Raw genomic sequence first — 27,862 nt, 5'->3', positions numbered from 1 at the left:
TTTCTATTTTCAGTTAGAGACACGGTTTCACTATGTTGGCCAGACTGGGCACAAAATCAACCTCAAATGATCCGCCCACATCAGCCTCCTAGAGTACCGGGATTATAAGTGTCACCGCGCCCGATTACAAATACCTTTTAACAAATAGGTGAATTTACAAGTATAGAATCTGTGAATAATAAAATTCAACTGTAATAAGTAATCTGTGTGAGATCCTTAATATTATGTAAGTATTCTTAACCATGTTTAACCTCCTGCCCACCCTAGATTTACCATTAATTTCTTTCCTTTATCTATTTTTACAATGATGTTGCAAATGTGATTTCAAACTTCATCATTCTTTCTATATTTATTACTCAGAATTTCACTTCAAGGAAAAAATTTCTCTTCTCTTCCTATCTATCTGTTTATCTGTTATTACCAGTAGAAACTCATGAAGTCTAGTTGTATTTAATGAGTTACGAATATTCCCTTCACAATGTTTCCTGTGTCCTTGTGAAGTTTCCACATCAGTTTTTTAATACTTCTTTCTGGTAACACAGATACTTCAAGCCCATCTTTTATCATCCCTTGCCTTGAAGTCTACCATTTTTCCAAGGTTCTCTGGCTTATTTTGGAAGGGAATGCTCAGCCTCTTTATAGACTTGTCTTCTTCTGGTAGCAGGAATTTATATGCAGGGATCTTTAAGTATCTGCCCCAGACCCCTTCTCCTAGCACTAATAATTTCTAAATAAGTTCATCCCTTTCATGGCTGTATCTTTCTCTTAAGTGTCAGAGCTTCCTTGCCAACTTCAAAGTGACTTTGGCTGCCTTGATTACACTTGGAATTAGTATAGCTAGTTCCTGAAATATCATAGGTAGTCAATAAATGAATACTTTTATGACAATGGAATAGAGATTAAATCACCCCAAATTGTGCTTTTACTCTGCATATTCTACTTTTGATAGATATTATTGCACCTTCATTATACCTGACATATATAATAGTTTATCATGTTAGAAAGTGTTCCTATTGTGGTATCTTCCTATTTCTAGATCTGCAGCAGATGGACCTGACTGTTAGAAGGAATGCTAACAAATAGAAAGCAATAACATCAACATCAACAAAAAGGACATCCATGCAAAAACCCCATCCTAAGGTCATCAGCAGCAAAGATCAAAGGTAGATAAATCCATGAAGATGAGGAAAAACCAGCAGGAAAATGCTGAAAGTTCCAAAAACCAGAATGCCTCTTCCCCTCCAAAAAATCACAACTCCTCACCAGCAAGGGAACAAAACTGGATGGAGAATGAGTTTGATGAATTGACAGAAATAGGCTTCAGAAGATGGATAATAACAAACTCCTCCAAGCTAAAGGAACATGTTCTAACCCAGTGAAAGGAAGCCAAGAACCTTCCCAAAGATTACAGAAACTGCTAACTAGAACAACCAGTTTAGAGATGAACATAAATGACCTGATGGAGCTGAAAAGCACAGCAAGAGAACTTCATAAAGCACAAACAAGTATCAATAGCTGAATCGATCAAGTGAAGAAATAATATCACAGATTGAAAATCAACTTAATAAAATAAAGTGTGAAGACAAGATTAGAGAAAAAAGAATAAAAAGGAATAAACAAAACCTCCAAGAAATATAGGACTATGTAAAAAGACCAAACCTACCTTTGATTGGTGTACCTGAAAGTGATGGGAAGAATGAAACCAAGAGAAGATGAAATCTTGAACAGACCAATAACAAGGGCTGAAGTCGAGGCAGCAATTCATAGACTACTAATCAAAAAATGTCCAGGTCCAGACGGGTTCACAGCTGAATTCTACCAGACATACAAAGAGGAGCTGGTACCATTCCTTCTGAAACTATTCCAAACAATAGAAAAAGAGGGAATCCTTCTTACATCATTTTATGAGACGAACATCATCCTGATATCAAAACCTGGCAGAAACTCAACAACAAAAAAAACAAAAAACTTTTTCTCTGGCTGCCCTTAGCATTTTTTTCCTTCATTTCAACTCTGGTGAATCTGACGATTATGTACCTGGGGGTGGCTTTTCTCGAGGAATATCTTTGTGGTGTTCTCTGCATTTCCTAGACTTGAATAATGGCCTGCCTTGCTAGGTTGGGGAAGTTCTCCTGGATAATATCCTGAAGAGTGTTTTCCAGCTTGGATTCATTCTCTCTGTCACATTCAGGTACAGCTATCAAACGTAGAGTAGGTCTTTTCACATAATCCCGTATTTCTTGGAGGCTTTTTTCATTTCTTTTCACTCTTTTTTCTCTATTCTTGCCTTCTCATTTTATTTCATTGAGTTGATCTTCAATCTCTGATATCCTTTCTTCTGCTTGGTTGATTCTGCTATTGAAACTTGTATATTCTTCATGAAGTTCTCGTGCTATGTTTTTCAACTCCATCAAGTCATTTATATTCTCCTCTAAGCTGTTTATTCTAATTAGCATCTCATCTAACCTTTTTTCTAGGTTCTTAGTTCCTTTGCATTGGGTAAGCACATGTTCTTTTAGCTCTGAGAAGTTTGTTATTACCCACCTTCTGAAGCCTGTTTCTGTCAATTCATCAGATTCATTTTCCATCCATCTCTGATCTCTAGCTGGTGAGGAATTGTGATCCTTTGGAGGAGGAGAGGCATTCTGAGTTTTGGTGTTTCTATCCGTTTTGAGCTGGTTTCTTCCCATCTTGATGGCTTTATCTACCTGTGGTCTTTGTAGCTGGTGACTTTTGGATGGGGTCTCTGAGTGGATGTCCTTTTCGTTGATGATGAAGTTGTTTCTTTCTGTTTCTTACCTTTCCTTCTAACAGTCAGGCCCCTCTGCTGCAGGACTGCTGGAAGTGCACTCCAGACCCTGCTTGCCTGGGGATCACCCACGGGGGCTGCAGAACAGTAAGGGTTGCTGCCAGTTTCTTCTTCTGTTATCTTCGTCCCAGAATGGTACCTGCCAGATGTCAGCCTAAGCTCTCCTTTATGAGGTGTCTCTTTTGGTATACAGTGATCGGGGAACTGCTTGAGAAGACAGTCTGTCCCTTATAGGAGCTCAAGTGCTATGCTGGGAGCTCCATTGTTCCATGTAGAGCTGCTGGGCAGGTACTTTTAAGTCTGCTGCAGCAGAACACATAACTGCCTCTTTCCCCAGGTGCTCTGTCCTAGGAAGGTCAGCTTTATTTATAAGTTCCTGTCATCCTGCTGCCTTTTTTCATAAATGTCCTGCCCCTCACCGAGTAGTCTAGTTACAGTCTGTCAGCAGAGGTGTTGCAGAGCTGCCACAGGCTCTGCCCAGCTGCTGTGTGAACTGCCTCAGTAGTGGCAGGCTGCCTTGGTAGTGGTGGTTGCCCTTCCCTGCCCCCACCACGAGCTGGACTGTCCTGGGTCCAGCTGTTCTTGTTGCAAAACTCTCAATCCAGAGCATTTCAGATTGCTTGTTTTATGGGGTGGTACCCGCCAAGCCAGATCACCTAGCTCCCTGTTTCTGCCCCCTCCCTTTCAGTTGAATGGGTGGCTCTGTCTCCCAGACATTCCAGGTGCCAGTTGAAATGTCTGCTCAGATTTGTGTGAGTTTCTGTGCACCAACCAGGCACCGGCTGAAACCACCATGCTGAAAACTCTAGGTGCTTTTTGGCCTGTGAATCTCCTGGTCTGTGGGCAGTGAAATTTGTTTGGAGATGCAGTGGGCACTCACCCTCGGCATTGTTCTTGCTGGGAACTGAACTCCGGAGCTATTCTTATTCTGCCATCTTGGATCCTCCCCCTTCAATCCAGAATTTCTTATCCAGCCAAACTAAACTTCCTATGTGAAGGAGAAATAAAATCCTTTACAGACAAGCAAATGTTGAAATATTTTGTCAACACCAGGCCTGCCTTACAAGAGCTCCTTAGGAAGCACTAAATATGGAAAGGAAAAATGGGTACCAGCCACTGAAAAAACATACCAAAAAGTAAAGGGCATTGACACTATGAAGAAACTGTATCAACTAATGTGCAAAATAACCAGCTAGCATCATAATGACATAACAATACTAACCTTAAATGTAAATGAGCTAAATGCTCCAATTAAAAGAAACAGAATGGCAAATTGGATAGTTAATTCCCATTGGTGTGCTGTATTCAGGAGACCCATATCACGTGCAAAGACAGATAGGGTCAAAATACAGGGATGGAGGAATATTTACCAAGCAAATGGAAAGCAAAAATAAAAAAAAAAAGCAGGAGTTACAATCCTAGTCTCTGACAAAACAGACAAAGATGGCATTACATAATGGTAAAGGGATCAGTGCAGCCAGAATAGCTAACTATCCTAAATATATATATTCACCCAATACAAGAGCACCCAGATTCACAAAGTACTTAGAGGCTTTGACTTCCAAACAATAATAGTGGGAGACTTTAACATAAAACAAGTACAAAGAGACTTTGACTCCCAAACAATAATAGTGGGAGACTTTAACACCCTACTGTCATTATCAGACAGATCAATGAGACAGAAAATCAATAAGGATATTCAGGGCTTGAACTCTGCTATGGACCAAGAGCTAAAGCAGTGTTTAGAGGGAAATTTATGGCATTGTAATGCCCACAGAAGAAAGTGAGAAAGATCTAAAATCTAACTCCTAACATCACAATTGAAAGAACTGAAGAAGCAAAAGCAAACAAATTCAAAAGCTAGCAGAAGACAAGAAATAACTAAGATCAGAGCAGAACTGAAGGAGATAGAGGCACAAAATACCCTTCAAAAAAATCAGTGAATCCAGGAGCCAGTTTTTGTTTTGAAAAGATTAATAAAATACATAGACCACTAGCCAGACTAATAAAGAAGAAAAGAGAAAAGAATTAAATAGACACAATAAAGAATGATAAAGGGGATATCATCACTAATCCCACAGAAATATAAACTACCATCAGAGAATACTATAAACACCACTCTGCAAATAAACTAGAAAAACTAGAAGCAATGGATAAATTCCTGGACACACACACTCTCCCAGGACTAAACCAGGAAGAAGTCAAGTCCCTGAATAGACCAATAACATGTTCTGAAATTCAATCAGTAATTAATAGCCTATCAACCAAAAAAAGCCCAGACCAGATGATTCACAGCAAGATACTACCAGAGGACAAAAGGAGCTGGTAACATTCCTCCTGAAACTATTCCAAACATTAGGAAAAGAGGGACTCCTCCATAACTCACTTTATTAGGCCAGCATCATCCTGATACCAAAATCTGGTAGAGACAAAACAAAACAAAAACTTCAGGCCAATATCCCTGTTGAACATCAATGCAAAAATCCTCAATAAAATACTGGCAAAGTGAATCCAGCAGTACATCAAAAAGCTCATCCACCACAATAAAGCTGGCTTCATCCCTGGGATGCAAAGCTGGTTCAACATATACAAATCAATAAATGTAATGTATCACGTAAGTAGAACCATGACAAAAACCACATAATTATCTCAATAGATGCAGAAGAGGTCTTTGATAAAATCCAACACCCCTTCATGTTAAAAACTCTTAATTAACTAGGTATTGATGGAATGTATCTGAAAATAATAAGAGTTATTTCTGACAAACCCACAGCCAATATCATACTGAATGGGCAAAAGCTGGAAGCATTCCCCTTGAAAACTGGCACAAGGTAAGAATGCCCTCTCTCGCCACTCCCATTCAGCATAGTATTGGAAGTTCTGGACAGGCAATCAGGCAAGAGAAAGAAATAAAGTGTATTCAAATAAGAAGAAAAGAAGTCAAATTGTCTCTGTTTGCAGATGACATGATTGTATATTTAGAAAACCTCATCGTCTCAATTCAAAAACTCCTTAGCAAATAAGCAACTTCAGCGAAGTCTCAGGATACAAAATCAATGTGCAAAATCACAAGCATTCCTGTACAGCAATAACAGACAAACAGAGAGCCAAATCATGAGCAAACTCCCATTCACAATTGCTACAAAGGGAATAAAATACCTAGGAATAAAACTTACGAGGGATGTGAATGACCTCTTCAAGGAGAACTACAAACCACTGCTCAAATAAATAAGAGAGGACACAAACAGATGGAAAAACATTCCACGCTCATGGATAGGAAAAACTAATATTGCAAAAAATGGCCATACTGTCCAAAGTAATTTATAGTTTCAATGGAATTACCAACAAACTACCATTGACTTTCCTCACAGAATTAGAAAAAAACTACTTTAATTTCATATGGAACCAAAAAGGAGCCCATATAGGCAAGGCAATTCTAAGCAAAAAGAACAAAGCTGGAGGCATCACACTACCTGATTTGAAATTATACTACAAAACCACAGTAACCAAAACAGCATGGTACTAGTACCAAAACAGATCTATAGACCAATGGAACAGAACAGAGACCTCAAAAATAACAACACACATCTACAACCATCTGATCTTTGACAAACCTGACAAAAACAATCAATGGGGAAATGATTCCCTATTTATTAAATGGTTTTGGGAAAACTGGCTAGCCATATGCAGAAAACTGAAACTGAATCCCTTCCTTACATCTTATACAAAGATTAACTTCAGATGGATTAAAGATTTAAACATAAGATATAACACCATAGAAACTCTAGAAAAAACCTAAGCAATACCATTCAGGATATAGGCATGGGTAAGGACTTCATGAGTAAAACACCAAAAGCAATGGCAACAAAAGCCAAAATAGACATATGAGATCTAATTAAACTTAAGAGCTTCTACACAGCAAAAGAAACTATCAGAGTGAAACAGCAACCTACAGAATGGGAGAAAATTTTTGCAATTTATCCATCTGAGAAAGGGCTAATATCCAGAATCTACAAAGAACTTAAACAAATTTACAAGAAAAAAAATCCCCATCAAAGAGTGGGCAAAGGATATGAACAGACACTTCTTGACAGAAAACATTTATCTGGCCAAAAAACATATGATAAAAAGTTTATCATCACTGGTCATCAGAGAAATGCAAATCAAAACCACAATGAGACATTATCTCATGCCAGTTAGAATGGTAATTATTAAACAGTCAGGAAACAACATATGCTGGAGAAGGTGTGGAGAAATAGGAATACTTTTACATTATTGGTTGCAGTGTGAATTAGTTCAACCATTGTGGAAGATAGGGGTGCGATTCCTCAAGGATCTAAAACCAGAGATGCCATTTGACCCAGCAATCCCATTACTGGGTAATATACTGAAAGGATTATAGGTATATACTGAAAGGATTATAAATTATTCTACCATAAAGACACTTGCACACGTATGTTTACTGCAGCTCTATTTACAATAGCAAAGAATTGGAACCAACCCAAATGGCTATCAATAATAGACTAGATAAAGAAAATGTAGCATATATACACAATGGAATGCTGCACAGTCATAGAAAAGAAAGTTCACATCTTTTGCAGGGGCATGCATGAAGCTGAAAACCATCATTCTCAGCAAACTAACACAGGAACAGGAAACCAAACACCACATGTTGTCATTCATAAGTGGGAGTTGAACAATGAGAATACATGGACACAGGAAAGGGAACATGATCACGTACTGAGGCCTGTCACTGGGTGGGGGTCAATGGGAGGGATGGCATTAGGAGAAACACCTAATGTGTGTGACGAGTCGATGGGTGCAGCAAACCATTGTGGCACATGTATACCTATGTAACAAACCTGCACGTTCTGCACATGTATCCCAGAACTTAAGGTAGAATAAATTAAAAAAAAAAAAAGAAGAAATCTACTAGACTACTGAATAAATAATGAGTAGACTCAAAAAAAAAAAAGAAAAAAGAATTGTCTTATTACCAAGGTATTCATTCCACATAGGTCTACAAGGCTATTTTACCTGATTTTAGTATAATGCTGAGGACATACTGTTGAATTAAAATTGACTGTATATAGTTATAAAACATACATATTAGATCCTGTCCACAGAGCCTAATGTGTCTTTTGACTGATCTTTACAGAAAAACCTTGTCAGAATCCAGTAAATAATAGGATTTGGCACATTTCTTGTAAACACATTCAAAACATAAGATCAATATTGAAACATAAATACAAGTAAACTTATTTTAATTTTTAATTAATGAAAACATTGTCTTCCATTTTTATCTTAATTCTCAATCCTGTGGAAATACCAAATCTCAAAATCTAGGTAATAAATAACTGAGACTGATTCAAGCAGCATTCTCAGAAAAATATAGTTCATCATTCAGAATTTAAGAATTCTTAATATATGCCTTGGCATTTCAAACTAAATACAGCCAAGAAGAGACTATCTCTCAGTAGGTAAGGAAGTGACAGGTGTGTTCTACAGATCTGGGACTGAATTTTGGCTGTTTTCTTCCCTGATCATGGGAGATGGATTCTTTTCCACAGTGGAAATATGGTCTATGAGAGTTAGCCAGAACTTTAGAAATATTCAGTAAGTGTAGGCACATGCTTTTGACAATATAGTGCCTTATTGTGTAAATTACAGAAATAATTTAGTTTCTTAAGGTGCAAACATAATTTTCGGTTAAGGAACTTTCTCAAACTTAGTTTCAGAATGTCAATAGTGACAGGAGACCTGCACAGACTTCTCCTTTTTTTTTTTGGCATTCTCATTATTAGAGAGATTGCATTGTAGGCATGTGGTTCATATTCAATTTGACAAGTCATGTAGCGATTAAAAATTGGAATGCTTTGACAGCAGGGTGAGCATGAGGATCAGTTGCCAGTGTAACTCCTCATGACAGAGAGAGCCTGGCAAATGACTAGGATCTGGTCAGGGGGGAGTCTTCAGCATCAGTGCACAAGGCAGAGAGGACTGACGAGTCTCACCAAGACAGCACCCAGGGATGGCAGATGCACTGACCAGTTTCACGTCTTGCCAACACTCCCCTTGTGCTGTTTTCCTGTAGCAACAAAACGGAAACTGAGTTTTTGCAGCCTTAGGGTGCAGATTTTAGGACTGGTTCTGGAAGTCAAACAGAGTCCTGAAATACAGCTTCACATGTACACACACACACATGTGCACACACACACAAAGAGAAACATAGACACATATATACACACATATATACATATGTACAAACATATTTACAGATACACGCACACACACTGTCTTGCAAAAGGGTATTATGCTTTTACAACTATAATATCTCTGAGCAAAATTTAAGAGAAGGTCCATAGAAGGTTAATTCCTGTTCATTTTTATTCAACATCATTCATTAAGATTATTATTATTTCAGTTTTCTGGGTTGAAATTTATTTTTACTTTCATTTAATGTGTATCTATGTTAATTACATAATGTCATGTTGCTGGTCTGGATTGACTTTCATGTTCATTGTAAAGTATCTTGTTGAAAACTTCAGGTTGAAAATTAATGCTATTTATAAGGGAAATAAACTGTTCCATTAATTGTTTGTGTGCATGCGTTTGTAATTAAATTGGTCTCTAGTTAGCACTGAAATTTTTTTTCAACAGGTCTACTAATTCCTAAGAGTGATTGAATCCATGAAGTGTAAACCAAATAAACCAAAGAAGAAAGTTCAGAGAAGGAAACATATGAAGAAAATGAAATGAATATTATTTGCAATATTAGAATCCATATCATAAATAAAACAAATTTTATTGACTTGTTTTTTAACTGTATGCACTGTGAAAAACACTGTCAAATTTATAACCTACAACTTCTTAAATATTTTAGGCTTGGTATAAAATATTTTCAAGTTATGTCTCACTGAGATAGCATTACAAATAAATGCTGCTTAAACTAAATGGAAAATTTCACAAATAAAAATTTTTATTACTTGTTTTATAAATTTGCAGAATAGTAAACCGGCACCTGAGCAACTGTCAATGGTAACTAATTTTGTGTGTGTGTGTGTGTGTGTTTGCACGCGCATGTGTGTGTATGTGTGTTTTAGGAATTATTATGAGCTCATAGATATATTTTTCCAGCTTTTATGTTCAGGGGTATATGTGCAGGATGTGCAGGTATGTTACATAAGTAAAATGTGTACCATGGTGGTTTGCTGCATAGATCATCCCATCACCCAGTTATTAAGCCCGGCATTCATCAGCTATTTCTCCTGAGCTTCTCCCTCCTCTCACTGCTGCCCTCCAACAGGCCCCAGTGTGTTTTGTACCCCACCATGTGTCCATATGTTCTCAGCATTTAGCTCCCACTTATTAGCGAGACAATAAGGTATTTGGTTTTCTGTTCCTGCATTGGTTTGCTAAGAATAAGGGCCTCCAACTCCATCTGTGTTCCTGCAAAGAACATGATCTCATTCCTTTTTGTGGATGCATAGTATTTCATGGTGTATATGTACCACATTTTATTTATTGAGTCTATCATTGATGGGCATGTAGGTTGGCTCCATGTATTTGCTATTGTGAAGAATGCTACAATGAACATAAGCATGCATGTGTCTTTACAATGGAACAATTTGTATTTTGGGGGTATGTATCAAAAATTGGGATTGCTGGGCCAAGTGGCATTCCTGCCTGTATGTCTTTGAGGAATTGCCACACTGTTTTCCACAATGGTTGAACTAATTTACACTCCCACCAACAGTGTAGAAGTGTTTCTTTTTCTTCACAATCTCACCAGCATCTGTTGTTTTCTGACTTAATAATCATTCTGACTGGTACGGGAAATACATTTTTAAAAGTACACAGTTCAATGGATCCCAGTGTATTTACAGAGTTGTTCAACTATTATAATCTAACTCTAGAACAGTTTCAAAATTTTGGAAAGAAACCTTTACTCATTAGCAATCATTCCCCATCTCCCTCTCCCTACCCTCAGTCTAAGCCATGAGTAAATAACTTTCTGTCTCTATAGATTTGCCTATTCTGGACATTTCATATAAATGATATTATGCAATAGATTGTCTTTTGCAACTTGCTTCTTTTACTTAGCATAATGTTCTTGAGGCTTATCTATATTGTAGCATGTATTAGTAATTCTTTCCTTTTTATTGATAAATAATATTCTATTATATGAATATATCATATTTTTTTCATTCACTCATCTGTTAATTGCCAATTTGACTCTACTTTTTGGCTATTATAAATAATGCTACTGTCAGCATCCATGCACAAGTTATTGTGTTGACATATACTTTTATTTATTTTGGGTACATAACTAGTTGTGAAATTTCTGGGTCATATGGTAACTCTATGATTAATTTTTTGAGGATCCACCAAAGACTTTTTTCCAAAGTGGCTGCTCATTTTACATTCCCATCAGCAATGAGTTAAGTTCTCAATTTGTCCACATCCATGCTAACCATTATTATTGTCTGCCTTATTATTATAGCCACTTTACTGGGTAGAAGTGATATCGCTTTGTGCTTTTAATTTACCGTTCCAAATGACTAATGATGTTGAAGGTCATTTTAAGCACTGTTTGATTTTAGGCCAACGGGAGCACTTTCAAACTGGCTCCTTATTCTTCTGGCATATGTTTGCTTAATAACGTTTGAGGGCTTCCTTTCTTCCTGGTATAACCAGTGTTCAGTCCTTGTTTGGACATCCCTTAGCTGAGCCCCAGAATTAGTCATTTCTCCAGGTAACTTTGTACCTTGGCTTCTTTTAGTGGCAAATTATAGATAGAGACCACAACCTGGATGCTGGGAATGCTCATTGCTATGGAGTTTTTATAGCTTGTTTTCTAGTGAGAGAGCAAGGGAAAACAATACATACACACACATACACACACACACACACACACACACACACACAAGATAATTTTTAACTAATACTGTTGTTTTAAATTTAAAGTTATAGAAACTTACTTAACTTCCCCGTTTTATTTTTTTTTTCTTTTTTAAACTGAAAAAATATATATGACTTCCACTGTTATCAACAAAATTATTTTCTTTATTTTAAAATATACCTATAAGTTTAAAATATAACTGTATTCTCATCACTTTGGGAAGCTGAGGCAGGAGAATGACTTGAGAGCAGAAGTTCACGACCAGTCTGGGCAATATAGTGAGACCCCACTTCTACAAAAAATACAAAAATTAACCAGGTGTGGTGGCACAAACCTGTAGTCCTAGATACTTGGGGGGCTGAAGTGGGAGGATTGCTTGATCCTAGGATGTCAAGACTGGAGTGAGCCATGATCACTGCACTAGAGGCTGGGTGACAGAGCAAGACCCTGTCTTAAAATAAATACATACAATAATATTGCCATTAAAATTAAGAATATTGCATAAAATTTGCTTGCTTTTTGTCCTTTGAATATAATATGTCATGGATATCCAGTCAAAGTACTGTATTTCAAAGTATTTTCTCTTTCTGGTTATTCTTCCAGGTGATATAAAGTTAGGTTTACTTGTTTTAGTCATTTTTAATCTTTTAGGGAATTTTTACATTTACATTTGTATTGCAAGTATGTTAAATAGTTACACAGTTCTATGATAATGTGGACTAACAGACGTTTTACATCCATCCCTCTCCCATCCACTCTGGTTTTTTGCTTCCCCTAAAAGTAACCGTATTATTAATTTGGAGGTTATTTTTCTATTATTTATTTTTTAACATTACCAAGTAGTCCATATGAATATTCATATTTTCACCACTTTCTTAGACTAAAATTGGCATCCTTGTTTTTTTCACTTTACACAGACCCTGGATAAAACTCTGCATTAAGAGGAAAATAGATATCTTCCTCATTCATTTTGCATTTGTAAGGCTCTCAAATACACAGACACAAATTATTCTATTGATAGACATTGGAGTTGATTTCATTCTTTGGTCTAAGAGATCATACCACTATAAATAGTCTTGTCAAGGTTTTATTTTGTATTTTTGCCAGGACATCTTTAGAATAGAGACGGGATTGCTAAATACACCAGGCACAGTTTGTGCTCCCTCAGGATCTCCCTTCTTCCCACTTCTGTGCATTCCTCTCTCAGCTCTGCTCTGTGAGTCTTCCTTTCTAATGGCCTGCAGCTGTAACTGGAAGACTGCCCTAAAGATACTGGAGCAGTTCTCTCTTGCATGCTCAGATTGCTGGAAGTACCTAGGAATTTATATTCCTCCAGGGTAAGTGTAGAAAAGATGGATGGGTATCAAGATGTGAAAAGCCCAGTACCTATGCCGGAGGCACCCTTATGAAATCAGGCACAAGCTTCTTCCTGAAGACTCTGCCTGAAACTGAATACTTGCAAGGCATCTTCTTCTTCCTTAGACTTACTCCTTTAGCTTTGTCTCCTAAGGGTACTTTCGTAATTACCCATTTGTACAATGCTTTGATTCTGAATAGACTTTAAGATAGTGGTAATAGTACTTACCACCAAATTGGGTATGGAGTGAGAGGGAATGAGAGAAATTAAGGACGATTCTAAAGGTTTTTGGTTTGATCAACTGGAAGAATATAATTGCCGCAAGTAGAAGGAGAAAGTTATGATTACAGCAGTTTTGAGGAAGAAGATAAGGATATCAGCTTCCAGCAAAGCTTAAACCCAATATTCACATTAAAATAGTGCATAGACTCAAATTAAAGTTCAAATTATAGCTTCCTTTAAATCAGGTACTATGTTAGAAAGCTTTTGGAATTCCACAGAATACTTGGTACTGGACACCACACACAGAATATGTAAAATAAATGTTTGCTGAATGAGTTATACGGTATTCCGTCCTTCAATCTTTTTCCCTATAGTGAGTGTGAAATATATGAACATAGCTTCTCTCAAATTCATTGCTAAATACTATTCATACTCTAAGGGTTTATAGTGATAGAAAATATTTTTAAAACTGGTAATAATTGCCAAACTGATAATATTTATTAGGGATTATCTCTTTAATATGGATTTTTAAAAATACTGTACAATGTGTATATGTAAAGAAAATTCTACATTTTCTTTTAAAAGACATAGATGTAATTCATTTAAGAATACATTGTTATGAATGCACTTAAGCAAGAAAAAAACAGATTTTAAATGTATCCTTAGGTTTTATAACCATCTATTTTACACAGACTTTTCATATTCTTCTCTTTATGAATCAAAATTCACATGCCTTTTAAGTAACTATCAATATATACAAAATAACAAAAAGAGTCATCATACTTAGAATATCTTATTTTCATATCTCATAACAAAATTTTATATTATGCAGTATTTCTTGAATTTCTTTCTCATATTGTTCTATAACACTATGGAAGGAGTTTGCATATAAATTCCAAGTATTTAAAAGTGAAGCTCATATAAGAAATTATATGGAGCATCATTTAATTTTAATAGATGACAATTAAATCTATGATAATTTGCATTTCCAAAACAGTAAGTGTTGTATTATTGAACAGTTTGTAGATATGTTATGATGTATAAACTTAATGTTAAGATATTTATGCATTTGCTACTTTTCATATAACATCTAAAACTAACCAGTCCTTAAAAAAGAAATGAAAGATTTAGTCCTAGAAAGTTTACTGCAATATTGGCCAATAAAGAAAGAGTTAAATTGAACTTTGGATATATGTTAGTCATAACATAATCTCTTGATATATTAGTGGGTCAATAGTTCAGCCAAGAAAGGGACTCTAACTTGAGCGGACACTAATTAAAAGAATCAATTCTTATCCTACTACATATGTCCAATCATATTAACACATTTCTAGATTTCTTACTCAGTGGACTAGTCAAGATTAAAGGATTTGCTAATATGAAGGAACAGAGTATGCTTCCAAACTGACTGAGCAGATTTATGAACAAATTAGTTCATTTAAAATTGACAGTGAAAGATTGATTTTGCACAGAATGAGTTACCTAAGGTATTCATCATTTCCTCTGCCTCTGCACACAAGACAGAGATCCGTTTCCTTCACTTTCTGATTGTAATAGGGCTGCTTACTGAGCACCTTTATTTTGCAGTCCTGATTGCAGCCTGTCATTCCTTTTAATTCAGACATATTTTAGCCTCTTAGGCAGACCTTCAAAAATAACTTCCTTAAAAGCCTCAGAAAAATGACTCATTACACGTTGCTCAATTCAACCATGCTATAAATTATAATACAGGGAAAAGTTCTAATTGCACAAAAGATCCAATTACTCATAGGCTACGTGACTCCTTACTCAAAAGCAAGTACAAGCAGGAAATGAAGATACAAAAACAATTTCCAAAGTTGAAGGTCAATACTCTACAACTCTAACAAAACCTAAGATGTTTGACATTTCGTATACATTAGTGTATATTGGTATGTATTTAGTAGATAAATATTTTAAGTAAAGGGTTAGAAATTATATACAAAAAATGGAATTAAATGCTGAAATAATTGAGGATTTTGTTTTTTAAGTGTAAGAAAATAAAAGCGAAACTTTGTGGAAGAGGAAAAAGAGTATGACAACACAAACACATTTAGAAAACCATAAGAATGGTGGCTCATCCCTGTAATCCCAGCACTTTTGAAGGCCCAGGCAGGTGGATCACCTGAGGTCAGGAGTTTGAGACCAGCCTGGCCAAAATGGCAACACCTGGTCTCTACTGAAAATACAAAATACTTGGCTGGGGTGGTGGCAGCCGCCTGTAATCCCAGTTCCTTGGGAGGCTGTCAAGGGAATCGCTTGAACCCGGGAGGCTGAAGCTGCAGTGAGCCAAGACTGGCAGTCCAGCCTGGGTGGCAGAGTAAAACTGTCTCAAAAAAAGAGAAAACAGTAAGGACCAAATTAAAACAAAATTCAAGGAAAAGTATATGCACTTATGTTATTTTTCTGCAAAGACATAGACTTTAGATATCGAAAATATAAATTATGATAAAGTGACATATTTAGAAAATGGAATTTTCAGGACTTGTTAATCAGTCAAACTTGAGATAGTGGGAGAGAGGAGGAGAGGTCTAAATTAAATATTGTGTGGTGAAAGAGTTGAGAAACTTGATCCATGACAGTGTCTGTTTATTCAAATATGGTGGAAAAATTAGAGCAGAAACGATTTCAATTTTGAGTCTCTGTAATATCTGTGGGAAATCAAATGGAGATATATACAAGTGATCTCAATAGATCTGTGTTCATAAGTTATAAGCAAATGTAATATTAGCTTATTTTGCTGATAAAAATTAAGCTCAGAAGCAAGGTAAAATTTTCTGCAAGGTATTACAGTTAAAAAATACTGGTAGTGGATTATCTAACTTTAGATCAAGTATTTATTTTTACATAATAAGGGATGTGTGTGTGTGAGTCTCGTGTGTGTGTGTGTGTGTGTGTGTGTGTGTGTGTAAGGGAGAGAGAGAGAGAAAGAGAGAGAGAGAGAATCTGTGTGTTTAAAACAATTTCTATTTCAAGTAAAAAAATCCAAAGGATTCCCCAGTGTTTCTGTGTAATCTTGGGGGAATCTCATGTTCACTTTTGGTTCTAAGTTGCTATTTCCACGGAATTATCAGTTTAGCTGTATTTTAAGGCTCATGTACTCTTTGATTTGCTCCATTTCTGGCTAAACAAGAAATTTAGACATGACTACCAAGTCAATACACCTATATATATCAGTACCCATACATTTTGTTTTTCCTCCTGTCATAATAACTAAGGTTTTTTGTTCCAAGGTCAACTCTACCACTTGTAAACTAAAACCTCTCCCCTTATAAAGAACCACACTACTTTCGTTGTCTTTTCTTTTTCCAAAATCATTTCCTCACCATTAGACTGTTTTTAAATTAGCATAAAAATCAAGAATTAAGAACAATTATCCCTTTATTAATTGCCATCAAAAATAATTTCTAATAATGCCCATCCAAAAAAAAAAAAGGAACCAAAGCTCTCATTCACCTTCAGATTGCTTATTGTTGCTTGAACTCACTTCATTTAAGTTTTTGTCTTCACTGCATCCAAATTGCTCTTGTCAAGACCTTTAAAGACTTCTATATGCTAAATCTAATAGCCAATGTTCAGTGCTATCTGACCTGTTTGCAGTATTTGGCACAGTTGATAACTTACTCTTTCTTGAAATTCTTCCTTTCCTTGGCTTATTGGGCCCCACTCTCCTGTTTCTCCTCCTCCAGAGTTGACTGATTTCTCCATTTCACTTATTTCTACTCATTTTCCCAACTCCTAAATGTCGCAGTGTTCCAGGGCACTATCCCCAGAACTCTTTGTCTGTACCCAGCCTCTTGCAGATCTCATGCCTCATACCTTTAAATCCCATCCATATGCTAATGTTTCCCAAATGTTTCTCAGGAACTAAGACACCATTTTTTTTTTTTTTCCAAACTCCAGGTTTCTTTTTTCGCCCCAAATGCCTACTCTTATCTAGATTTGTTGACTAAGAGGCACCTCAAATACAATATGCCAAATTAAGCTTTTGGTATTCAAGCTTCCAAAACTGCCTCCTCTCTGACTTTTTATGTACATAAATGACACTTACATTTTCCCAAAACTCAAGCCTTAGTGCTTTTCTTAACTTTTTCTTTTTTTTTCTTTTTTTAATATCACACTATCAATAAATCCTATTGACTATTTTTTTTTAAGTTTAAGTTACATCACCCCTAGCTCCCTATCCTGTCAAAGCTGCATTATCACTCACCAGATGTTGGTGTAACCTCTGAACTGATCTCACTACTTCCATTCTTGCCCCCAAAAATATTCTTCACCTTGTAGTCAGAATGGCTTTGTAAAACAAATTAGATCATACTACTAATCGCTCAAAAATCCCTCAGTGCCTTCTGTTGTCACTCAGAGTAAAATCTAAAGTTTTTAACTATGAAATATGAGACCTTAAGTGATTTGGCTTTCTGTAAGTCTCCTGACTTCATCAGTTGACCCTCCTTCTTGTTTACCCCCTTTTTAACGCTGTCTTCTTTCCTAGAATTGAAACTTTGTAAGCATTTTTCATTTGAGGGCCTTTGCTTTTGCTATTCACTTAATGGGAATACTTTTTGTCCATTAAACCTCATGATTCCTTATTTATTTCAGGCACTGCTCAGATGTTACCTTTATTCAATTGAATACAAATCTGGCTACTGTTAAAAAAAGATCAAAATAATAACGAATTAAACAAGATGAAAGTTTATTTCTCTTTGACATATGAATCTGAGAGTATTGGTGGTCCAAGGGTGTTGTTGCTGCTCCGTAGTATCAAAGACTCAGACATCTTCAATCATGTTGCTTAGCCGTCCTCAAAACGCACCTTCCATCATGAGGTCTGGCAGCTACTACATCTCCCATCACGATGTTCACCTTCTGGACACTGGGAAAGAAGACAAGGCAAGGAGAAAAGTACTCAGTTGCACATGTCACTTCTACTTACATCCTACTGGCTACAGCTTGATCACCAACTCTAAGGAACACAGGGAAATGTAATCTAGGCTGTGTGGCAATGTGGCCAGCTAAAACTCAAAATGTCTTACGACTAAAGGAAAATGAAAACATGGTTATTGAGAGACAATTAGCAGCTTTTGTCTAAGAAAATGTGTATCACACCTTACTCTACAATTGTCTTTAATCTCCTTTATTTTTGCTTGTAGGAAGTATAATTACTTACATATCATGCTTATTTGCTGATTTTTTTTCTGGCTCCCAATAGTTTAATGTAAAATTCTCTAGGGCAAGAATTTTATCTATTTTAATCATGAGATCCCTATAGATCTATGAACTCAATCAGTGTATTTTGAATGAAGAAGAACTCTCTGAATATCCCTGAACTCACTATTCTGTCTCATCCCCATGGATTTTCACAAACTGCTTGCTCTTCTCTATTTCCTTTGAGTCACATAACCCCAGTGTCTATTTAAGGTTCAGTTTCAGGCATTAGCTCATTTGTGATAACTTTGTGAATCTTTTAGGTGTCTGTTCTGCACCACCCAAACCCTGCATTCCAGTCCTCCTTCCGATATCTGTCTCCATTATTATATTACGAACTCCTTGAAGATAAGAAGCCACGTCTTATCTTTGTATCACAGGCTCTCCATTAGTCAGTACTCTGACTACATTTGATAAAAACTTTCAAACTATTTAAGTAAAAAAAGATTTTAAAGCCAGTTGAGCATTGAGGTGGGTTTCTCTCATATAACTCCAAGAGCAATAAGACCTCATGTTCCCTCACCTTGATCATTTCCAGTGGAAAAAAAGGAGTTCCTTCTGGTAGCCCTCATGAAAGAGCTGTTTTTTCTATCCTTTCTGAGAGATACTTGGTCATTTTCTTTGTAAGCTCTGAGTCCTCTTTAAACCCGGTATTTAATAATGATTTTCTTCTCTTTTGGTTAGAAGGTGGGAGGAGAATGGAACTCTCAAGAAAGTCACCGCAAGATCTGTGGATATTTTTCTGAAAAAAAAAATCAATTCATAAGCTTACAGTAAACCAAACCTGTATTTCTTATCTGAAACATTCAGATAATAATTGCCTCAATTTGCTGCTTAACGTTGGTCAGAAAGGTTAGAGAAGGTCCTTATTCATTAAACCCATATCAAATTAGGTAATGAAATTTTGATTAAATGTAACCCCTGCCAGTCATCTTTTTCTTGTCATTATAAAGGGAGTTGAATGTCCTTCTTCCTTTGAAGTAAAAGCCCAGGCTGCCCGCCAAAAAGTGTGCATGTGTGTTGAAAATGAGTAGCCAGTCCTGCTTAGAAATATTAAAAAATTAGAAGCTTCACAAGCAGCACACTGAAACTAGAGTACAATATCTTAATGTTGTGTGACATTATTTTGACTAGGCAATGTCATAATAGTGATGTTCTAAAATCTCTGCCTCCTTGCTTATTTTTGAAGAGATAAAAATCAGATCTAGTTTGGGAAAGTCCTCATCCCCTGACTTTGCAAAGAACCTCTTACAGCTTCTCACGACTCTTGATCATGTCACCCCTCTCTCGCTGGATCAGATGGGTTTAGAACTCACCTAGAAGCCAGTCACTGTGGCCTGGAGGAGAGATATGCTCATTGGATAAACCAATTAAGGTCCACTCAAGAAGAACAGGTGAGTCAGTCTTAACCAGAGTGTTGGTGGATGGGGAGGAAAGTGGAGTGGATTCCCCAAGAGACAATTAGATTGCTTTGAACCAGGAAAAGGGCAAGTATACTCCAAATGTAATACTACAAGTGTTCATTGCAGATTTCATTGAGAGTTTAATAAATAGATGTGTAGTACAATTTTATGTGTGTAAGAAACCGTATTTATAGAGACATAAATATATATGCAAAACAGAAGGTCTTCAAGTTAGGCAGCATAAGGCAATGCTAGCAGTGCTAGCATTATGCATAGTGGGAAGGCAGTACAAATGTAGAGTGTAAAGGGATTCCACTAAGAAGAGATGGTTCACATTTAACTTTACATATACATGTACTGCTTGAATTTTGTAATAAGTATGTAGTCATAAGTAACATGTTACTAAAAACCATCTTTAATTGGAAAACAATACTCATTCCTTATGACAAAAAGTTTATAGCTTTATTTAATGAACAGCCATCTAGAACATGGCAAGCAATATTGGCAGGATGTCATTGTATTTATACTTTACTCTACTATTGTTAAAAAAAACTCTTCACATATACTACCAGTTTGAGTCATATTTACTTTTGTAATAAGTCAGATACACCCTATTTTATTAGATAAGCATGTTTCTTCTGGAATTTAGCCTTTAGAAAACAAAAAGAAAGAAAAATATGCATCTACCTATTTTTTAATACAATACAAACATTTACATTTTGCTTCCGGAAGTTATATTTACTTACTTATTTTCACATGAGAAAGTCATTCATCATGTTTTTGTCTGAATGCTTCTGCCTCCCCAAAATTCATGTGTTGTAACCCAATCCCCAATGTCATGGGGCCTTTGGAAAGCCATTAAGTAATAAGGTCACTGGGTTGTAGTGGGATTAGCGCCCTTATAAGAGGCCCTCAAGAACCGCTTTGCCTTTTTCTCCACGTGAGAACACAAGAGGGCAACATGCATAGACCAGGAAATGGGCTCTCGCCAGACACCGAGTCTGCCAGTGCCTTGATCTTGGATCTCCCAGTTTTCGGAACTGTGAGGAATAAGTTTCTGTTATTTATAAGCAACCTAGTCTATGGTAACAGTCCAAAAGGACTAAGACAGGTCATAGTTGTCAGATATTCACACATATTAATTAAGCTTAGAGCTTACCAAGGCATTAGAAGTATTATACTTGTACTATCTTCATTGCAATGTATCTTACAGAAATAATTCAATGAACCTCCATGACCCACTCTTTTTGCTTACTGGCAACAAAAATGTGATGTGAATGTGTGCATGTGTATAATGACAAAAATTACTAAATACATATAAGCATGTATGTATTCATTTGTAAAAATTTTATTGTGTATCTGCTATATATCATCCACTGTTCAGGAAATATAAATGCAGAGTTGAATGACACAGTCATTACCCTGAGAATTACAAAGACTACTGGAAATCACTAATAAATAAACAATTTCTTTTTATTGTGGTGCATTAATGAGGAACAGGGGAAAACTGAGAGTCGCAGAGTCAGCCTTAAGTAGTGTGAGGGATGGGAGGAGATCTTTGTAAGCCTTCACCAGAGAAGCGGCTGCTTGGCAGACAATGGGGTGAGAGTATGTTTTAGGCTGAGGGAACAGTAAGCACAATAAATGGAGTTGTAAGCAGCAGAGTAGAACAGGGAGCCTGCAAAGAATCCAATACTGCTCATTAATGAAGTGGAAGGGAGGAGTTATCACCAAGTAGGTAAGAGCCACAATTTACTATGCTATTGTAAACATTTCTATAGGTAATGCAGTGATATTAAATACGGGAAAGACATGACCAAATATATGCTTAGGGAGAAACATTTTGGTTTAGAAGCTATATGAAAGTGAATTAACGAAGATAAGGACTAAAGGAAGAACCAGTTAAGAACACTATTAATCCAGATGACAGATGATGGCTTGAAGTAAGTGATTCTGGAAGCATGGATGAAGGAGATTTCAGGATCAATTTACATGTGGGATTATGATACAGAAGGAATTAAGGATGGGCTTCAGAGAGTATGTAAACTTTCCCCCAGATAGGTAAATGTATTTGATTATGCATATTTTCTGGGGAAATAACATTGATTTTATCAGATTCCCAAATGGGTTCATAACTGAAACAAGTTTGAAATTATTGTATTGTGCTATTTTCATAATCACACTTTACTTAAAGACATATCTTTTGACAATTTTTATTTGGGTAAGGTTGCCAGATATAACTATTAATAATAAAAAGACAGAATGGGGTGCAGGACTTAGCAAATAAAAATGTAAATTTAGGCCAGGCCCAGGGACTCACGCCTGTAATCCCAACACTTTGGGACGTTGAGGCAGGTGGATCACCTGAGATCAGGAGTTTGAGACCTGCCTGGTAATAAAAATAGAAAAATTAGCCAGGCATGGTGGCACATACCAGTAGTCCCAGCTACTCGGAAGGCTGAGGAAGAAGAATTGCTGGAACCTGAGAGATGGAGGTTGCAGTGAGCTACGACCGCGCCACTGCACTGCAGCCTGGGTGGCAGAGTGAGACTCCGTATTAAAAAAAAAAAATTATACTTAACTGAGCATCCTCTGCATTTGCATCTCTACTTAAAGACATTCAAGCTGTGAAGTGATGTTTCTCTGGAATGATATACATTATCTGGGTATAAATTTTCTTCCATTTACATTTCATTAATTAATTAGCTCACCCAATAAATATTGATTGGTTGCTTAATCTGTACACTGAGTACACATTTGTTGGATAACAGATATATATGCCCCTTTTCCTGAGGCACTAACAATGTATTGGGTAATATTTTTTTTAACTAGATTAAGAGTTCATAAATTACTATGGATAGTGATTACCATGTGACAAGCAGTGGATATCAATAGAGAACAACGTGACTTTTTACTAGGTTGGGACGAAAGCCAAGCCAGTGAAGGGCCAGAAGGAACAGGTTTCAAGGAGAGAAAAGAGTTTGATGGAAAGACTGGAAGTGGGAAAGAATTGCTGAGTTGAAAGAATAAAAGAAAGGAAAGAAAGAAAAAAGAAAGAGAGAGAGGGAGGGAGGAAGGAAGAAAGAGAAGAAAGAGAGAAGGAAGGGAGGGAGGGAGGAATGGTGAGTGGCCAGGTGCGGTGACTCACACCTGCAATCCCAGCACTTTGGGAGGCTGAGGTGGGTGAATCATGAGGTCAGGAGTTCAAGACTAGCCTGGCTAACATGGTGAAACTTTGTCTCTACTGACTGAATGTTTTTGTTCCCCCAAATTTATATGTTGGAGCCCTAATGCCAAATATGATAGTATTTGGAGATAGGGTCTATGAGAGGTAATTATGTTGTGAGGATGGAGCTCTCATGACAGAATTAATGCCCTTATTAGAAGTGACAGGAAATAACTTATTTTTTCTCTCTCTCTTCTCTCCTCCAGGTGAGGCTACAATGACAAAGCAGCCATCTACTCACCAGGAAGGGGCACTCACCAGAAATCAGAGCTCCCAGCACCTTCATCTTGGACATTCCAGCCTCCAGAACTGTGAAAAATAAATGTTTGTTGTTTAAGCCACCCAGGCTATTTTAATTTGTTATAGCAGCCTAATATGGGTTGGCTGTGTCCCCAGCCAAATCTCACCTTGAATTGTAATAATCTCCATGTGTCATTGGAAGGACCCAATGGGTGGTAATTGAATCATGGGATGGGTTTTCCCATGGTGTTCTCATGACAGTGAATAAGTCTCATGAGATCTGATGGCTTTATAAAGGGCAGTTGCCCTGCACACACGCTCTTGCAGGCCACCACGTAAAATGTGCCTTTGTTCCTTCTTTACCTCCCACCATGATTGTGAGACCTCCCCAGCCATGTGGAACTGTGAATTCATTAAACCACTTTTTCTTTATAAATTACCGACTCTCGGCTATTTCTTCAGAGCAGTATGAAAATGGACTAACACACAGCCCAAACTAACTAGGTCAGCTCCTCTACAAGTTGCAATCTTATAAAGGCAGCCCTGTGGTGGGGGACATGAAGATGGAGAAGTGGGTAGGGACATGAGCATGCAATTTATGGTGGTGTCTGGATTTCATTCAGTGTCTGTAATTTTCCCATATTTCTCCTGGCCTCTGGCTTCTTTTTCTCCTGTTTGGAAAACCTATATATAATATATAGTTAATGTGTCTTGTGTTAAACAGATTCAATTTATTCTAATATCATTTATTCCTTCCAACTACAAATCAAGCCTTGGACTTAAAGTAGGAACAATCAAAAATCAAATTTTCCTTTATCTCTATTTATTTCTGGATCTATCACAAATAATAATAACAACAATTACATATTCAGCATTAAAAAATCAGGAATGATGCCAAGTATTTTATGTAGTAGTTTGCAATTAAAAGAAATATTGAGAAGCAGACACCATAAGTCTAGAAGAGCTATCTTTCACAGTTGAATTTTGCCATTTCACAGGATTGTTGGCTCTGGAGTGATGCCCTAGTAATCTGTTTTCTGACACCCATTAATGCATTTCCTCACTTCCTTGATTGAAGTACTGCATACACTGATCATTGATTTGTAAAGTTGGGTGTGAATGCCCAATGAATTTTAAAAAGAAACTTTTAACACTTCGTTCTGTTCTAGCTGTACTTCACTTCTCCGTGCAGTCCATGGTGTCACTTGCTGCCTGTGTCCGTCTTCAACAGACGTGGGCAAAAGAAAGAAGAGAGTAGGAGCAGGAAAAAAAGATACCGAGGTAAATTTGTAGACAAAGTGCACTGATGCTTCTAGTATCATCTTGTACATTATCATTAAGTAAAACCCTGAAAATCTTCTTACTGGTACTTTTGCTTGCTTTTTATTTTGTTCTTATAAAAGATTTCATTTTTTATAGAATAGAATAAAATCTTTTGTAAGAACAAAATTTTAAAAAAGCAAATAAATTTTTAAAAGATGCAATTCATGACACCAGTGAATTTCATTATAATTCTGTATGGTCTTTTCTTTCCTGCATTTGGAGAAGCTGGCTGTCATTAAGGGCTCATGAGACACCTGTATACTGTTCACAGGTTCCGCTATATGATTGTAGCTCACAGCTTTTGGCAAGGATGTGAATGCAATGGCTTAGAAACTGGCATCAGCTGAGAATAGTAACAAAATATTATACATTGGCATTTTCTTCTGATACTTCCTGCATGTAAAGAGAAAAAGAACCTCCTTTTTTCTAAAAAATAATTTTAAATATTTCCTGTAGAACATATTTCTAAAACTTGCATTTTTATCACACTTTCTTTTTAAAGATGATCTATCAATATACCTTATATTATAAAAGTTTTTGTTCAAAGGGCAAGTATTACCAAGCCAACATAACAAAACAGACATTATAGTTTCTCTTTGGTGACTTATGAAACGTTCCAGTAATACCAAGGAAAAGTTTAATCCTAAAGGGAGAGATTAATTAAAATATTTTTTAATTAATTAAACTTTTGGGGGCATCTACCACATAGCAGGGACTGTACTATGTACTAAAGTCTACAGACACACCTATATGCAATATAAAGTCCTGTTGATGTAAACAAAACATGGTCGCATTAGTTTCTTTGCATGGGGTTAAATAAACTGAGATACTACCACGATTGTCTTCCCAGCATACTCCCTCCATTGGAGCTAACTTGCTTTACTTAACATACATTTCTCCTCTGGGTCAAAGCCCTAGATTCATGACAACCTGACATTTTTCCTTCTCTGTCTTCTTTCCATTCTTCCAAAGTAGACTAGTTCTCAAGGTGTGCTAAATCATAGTCTTCTACAGTCCAGTAGCAGCAAGCCTAACAAGAACCTTTTCTATACCAAATATTTCAGGAGGTCACTGCTAAGCTTTTAATATGCTAAAGGAGGAGAATAAGAAATTTGAAAAATCCTTTCTCCAGGCAATAGCCTGGTTTATGAAGCTATTGTCTCCATACATAATCTTATTTTGCATTTGTTCTTTCTGTTTAAATGCCTTCTGTAACATGTCTAATCTCTACACATACATGCTGTCTGGCAGATGGATGCATACTGACTAGAGTGATGGCATGAATTTAGAAAAAGTAAAAGAGAAAATAATAGTTTATAATTTTCAAGTGCTCCTCCTTCTAGTAGTATAGTCAATATTCACTACATAGGAATTCACCTTGTTTATCCTCAACTTATTTTTCCTGTTTATTTCTTCATCTTCTCCCAAGTCTACCTTTTTTGCTAAAATTGCTAACAGAATACAAATACACACACACACACACACAAACTAAACACTATACCTCCTTCAAATTCATGCACATGCTCACACTTGACAATTCTACTATAATGGTAAAATGGCAGCACTAAGGCAGTATGGAAAAAGATGACAGACAAACTGAAACTGAATTACAGGCTCGTCAAAATGAAATTGTATTGTTAGTAATAATATTAGTTGTATTGATATTTATAACACATAAAATGTATTAAATAATCAAAACTATACAGACCCAAATTGATACAAATTGACTAAAAAATTATCATAATTCATATGGAAAGTGCCTGCATGTGCTACCTTCTGGATTGCCATGAAAAGATCAGTCTCAGTTTTGTAAGCTTTCCTATTAATATATTTGAAAACATTGCACTTGCCAAAATAAGTAGTTTTATTTTGAAAGATTTTCATTTCCTTCAGCTTTTCTTCCATAATTACATTATTTTTATGGTTTGTGATGTTAACTACTTCTAGTCCATGATAGGGCAATAGTCTATCTCCCATCATGTGGTTTAATTTGTTAAATATTCTATTAATTATGATTTATGTTTAATCAAACAGAATACTTCAGTTAATTGACAGTTGAAATGAGAAGGGTTTAGTCTGCAGTGACATGTCAATGCCAGTGAAGGATATAGAATAAATATCAAAACATTTCAAAGGAAAATTCAAGAGTATTTAATGACTAACTGGTCGTGGAGAGAAAATACAACATAAATTAAAAATTTTGCTGATGTTTTGAACCATGATTCAAATAGGAGAAAACATAGGATAATTGCAGGAAATGGGAGCAGGTATTTTGTTTCAAGACTCCTAGCAAATTTCAGGTTAGGTGCTGGGTATCTTGATTTGAAGACTGGGAAATGAACATATCTTCTGTCGTTACCTAAAATTCAAGGTGACCTTTAAGTAATAAAATGTATTTACCTGCATTACTTGTGGGATTGCTCTCATTATTTTACTCCCAAATTAAAATTTTCCCTGTGTCTCAAGGGAAAGTAATATTCACCTCTCCATTTACTTTACAGAGGGAAAAATTATAAGGCTCTGTGAAAGGAAATGTCTTTTGTTTATTCCAATATAATTAAGACCAATGGTAGCTTTAATCTCAGAAATGAACAGAATTTGAGGTAAATCTTGAAGTGAAAATGTAAGGAGACTGACATAGGCCATGAAATGAGGCTAAAATGCATAAGCAAATTTTAGATTCTAGATGTTTTAAAAATTACACAGTTGATATATGTGCCTTTGTTGGCTTCCTTTAGAAGGGGAAGAAGGAGATTATCACTTCAGGAAATTCAAAACTCTTCCCCAACTAATATTGCCCTCTGCTAACCTTATGACCTGGTTACCTAAGGCCAATTTAACACATCATTAGAAATGTAACCAACATGTCACTTAAATAGGCTCATCATTTGGCCTGAGGATGACAGGTTCTTTCTTCTTCTATATACGCATTCTAGCAGCCACTAGTTTCCTGTAATTTCTGTAAGAAATATAAATATGCAAGTAATTATTTTCAAGTGTCTATGCCCTACTAATAAGATGATGCCTTTTCCAGATGGGATGGCAGTGTAATTTTAAAAATGTTGAGAGTATAGAGAATGTCCATGTCATGGCCAATTTTTTTTCTTTGAGACAGAGTCTCACTCTGTCACCTAGGCTAGAGTGCAGTGGCATAATC

General features: G+C 36.3%; 2 long non-coding RNA genes across 2 annotated transcripts; one reads left to right on the top strand and one right to left on the bottom strand.

The window, feature by feature from the left end:
• The first annotated feature begins 12,869 nt into the window (after positions 1 to 12,869).
• Positions 12,870 to 23,484, top strand: LOC108300774. Its single transcript, XR_001823592.2, has 2 exons — positions 12,870 to 13,048; positions 23,349 to 23,484. It is a non-coding gene; the product is annotated as an uncharacterized LOC108300774 (long non-coding RNA).
• Positions 17,997 to 27,658, bottom strand: LOC119470416. The gene is made up of 3 exons (XR_005199320.1): positions 27,515 to 27,658; positions 23,401 to 23,451; positions 17,997 to 18,181 (listed from the first exon to the last, which is right to left on the bottom strand). It is a non-coding gene; the product is annotated as an uncharacterized LOC119470416 (long non-coding RNA).
• Positions 27,659 to 27,862: the final 204 nt, after the last annotated feature.

This window comes from Cebus imitator, unplaced genomic scaffold, assembly GCF_001604975.1.
Source record: "Cebus imitator isolate Cc_AM_T3 unplaced genomic scaffold, Cebus_imitator-1.0 Scaffold30, whole genome shotgun sequence".
NCBI classification, from domain to species: domain Eukaryota; kingdom Metazoa; phylum Chordata; class Mammalia; order Primates; family Cebidae; genus Cebus; species Cebus imitator.
The sequence above is the reverse complement of the archived record's forward strand: the minus strand, read 5'-3'. Positions and strand labels throughout refer to the sequence as shown.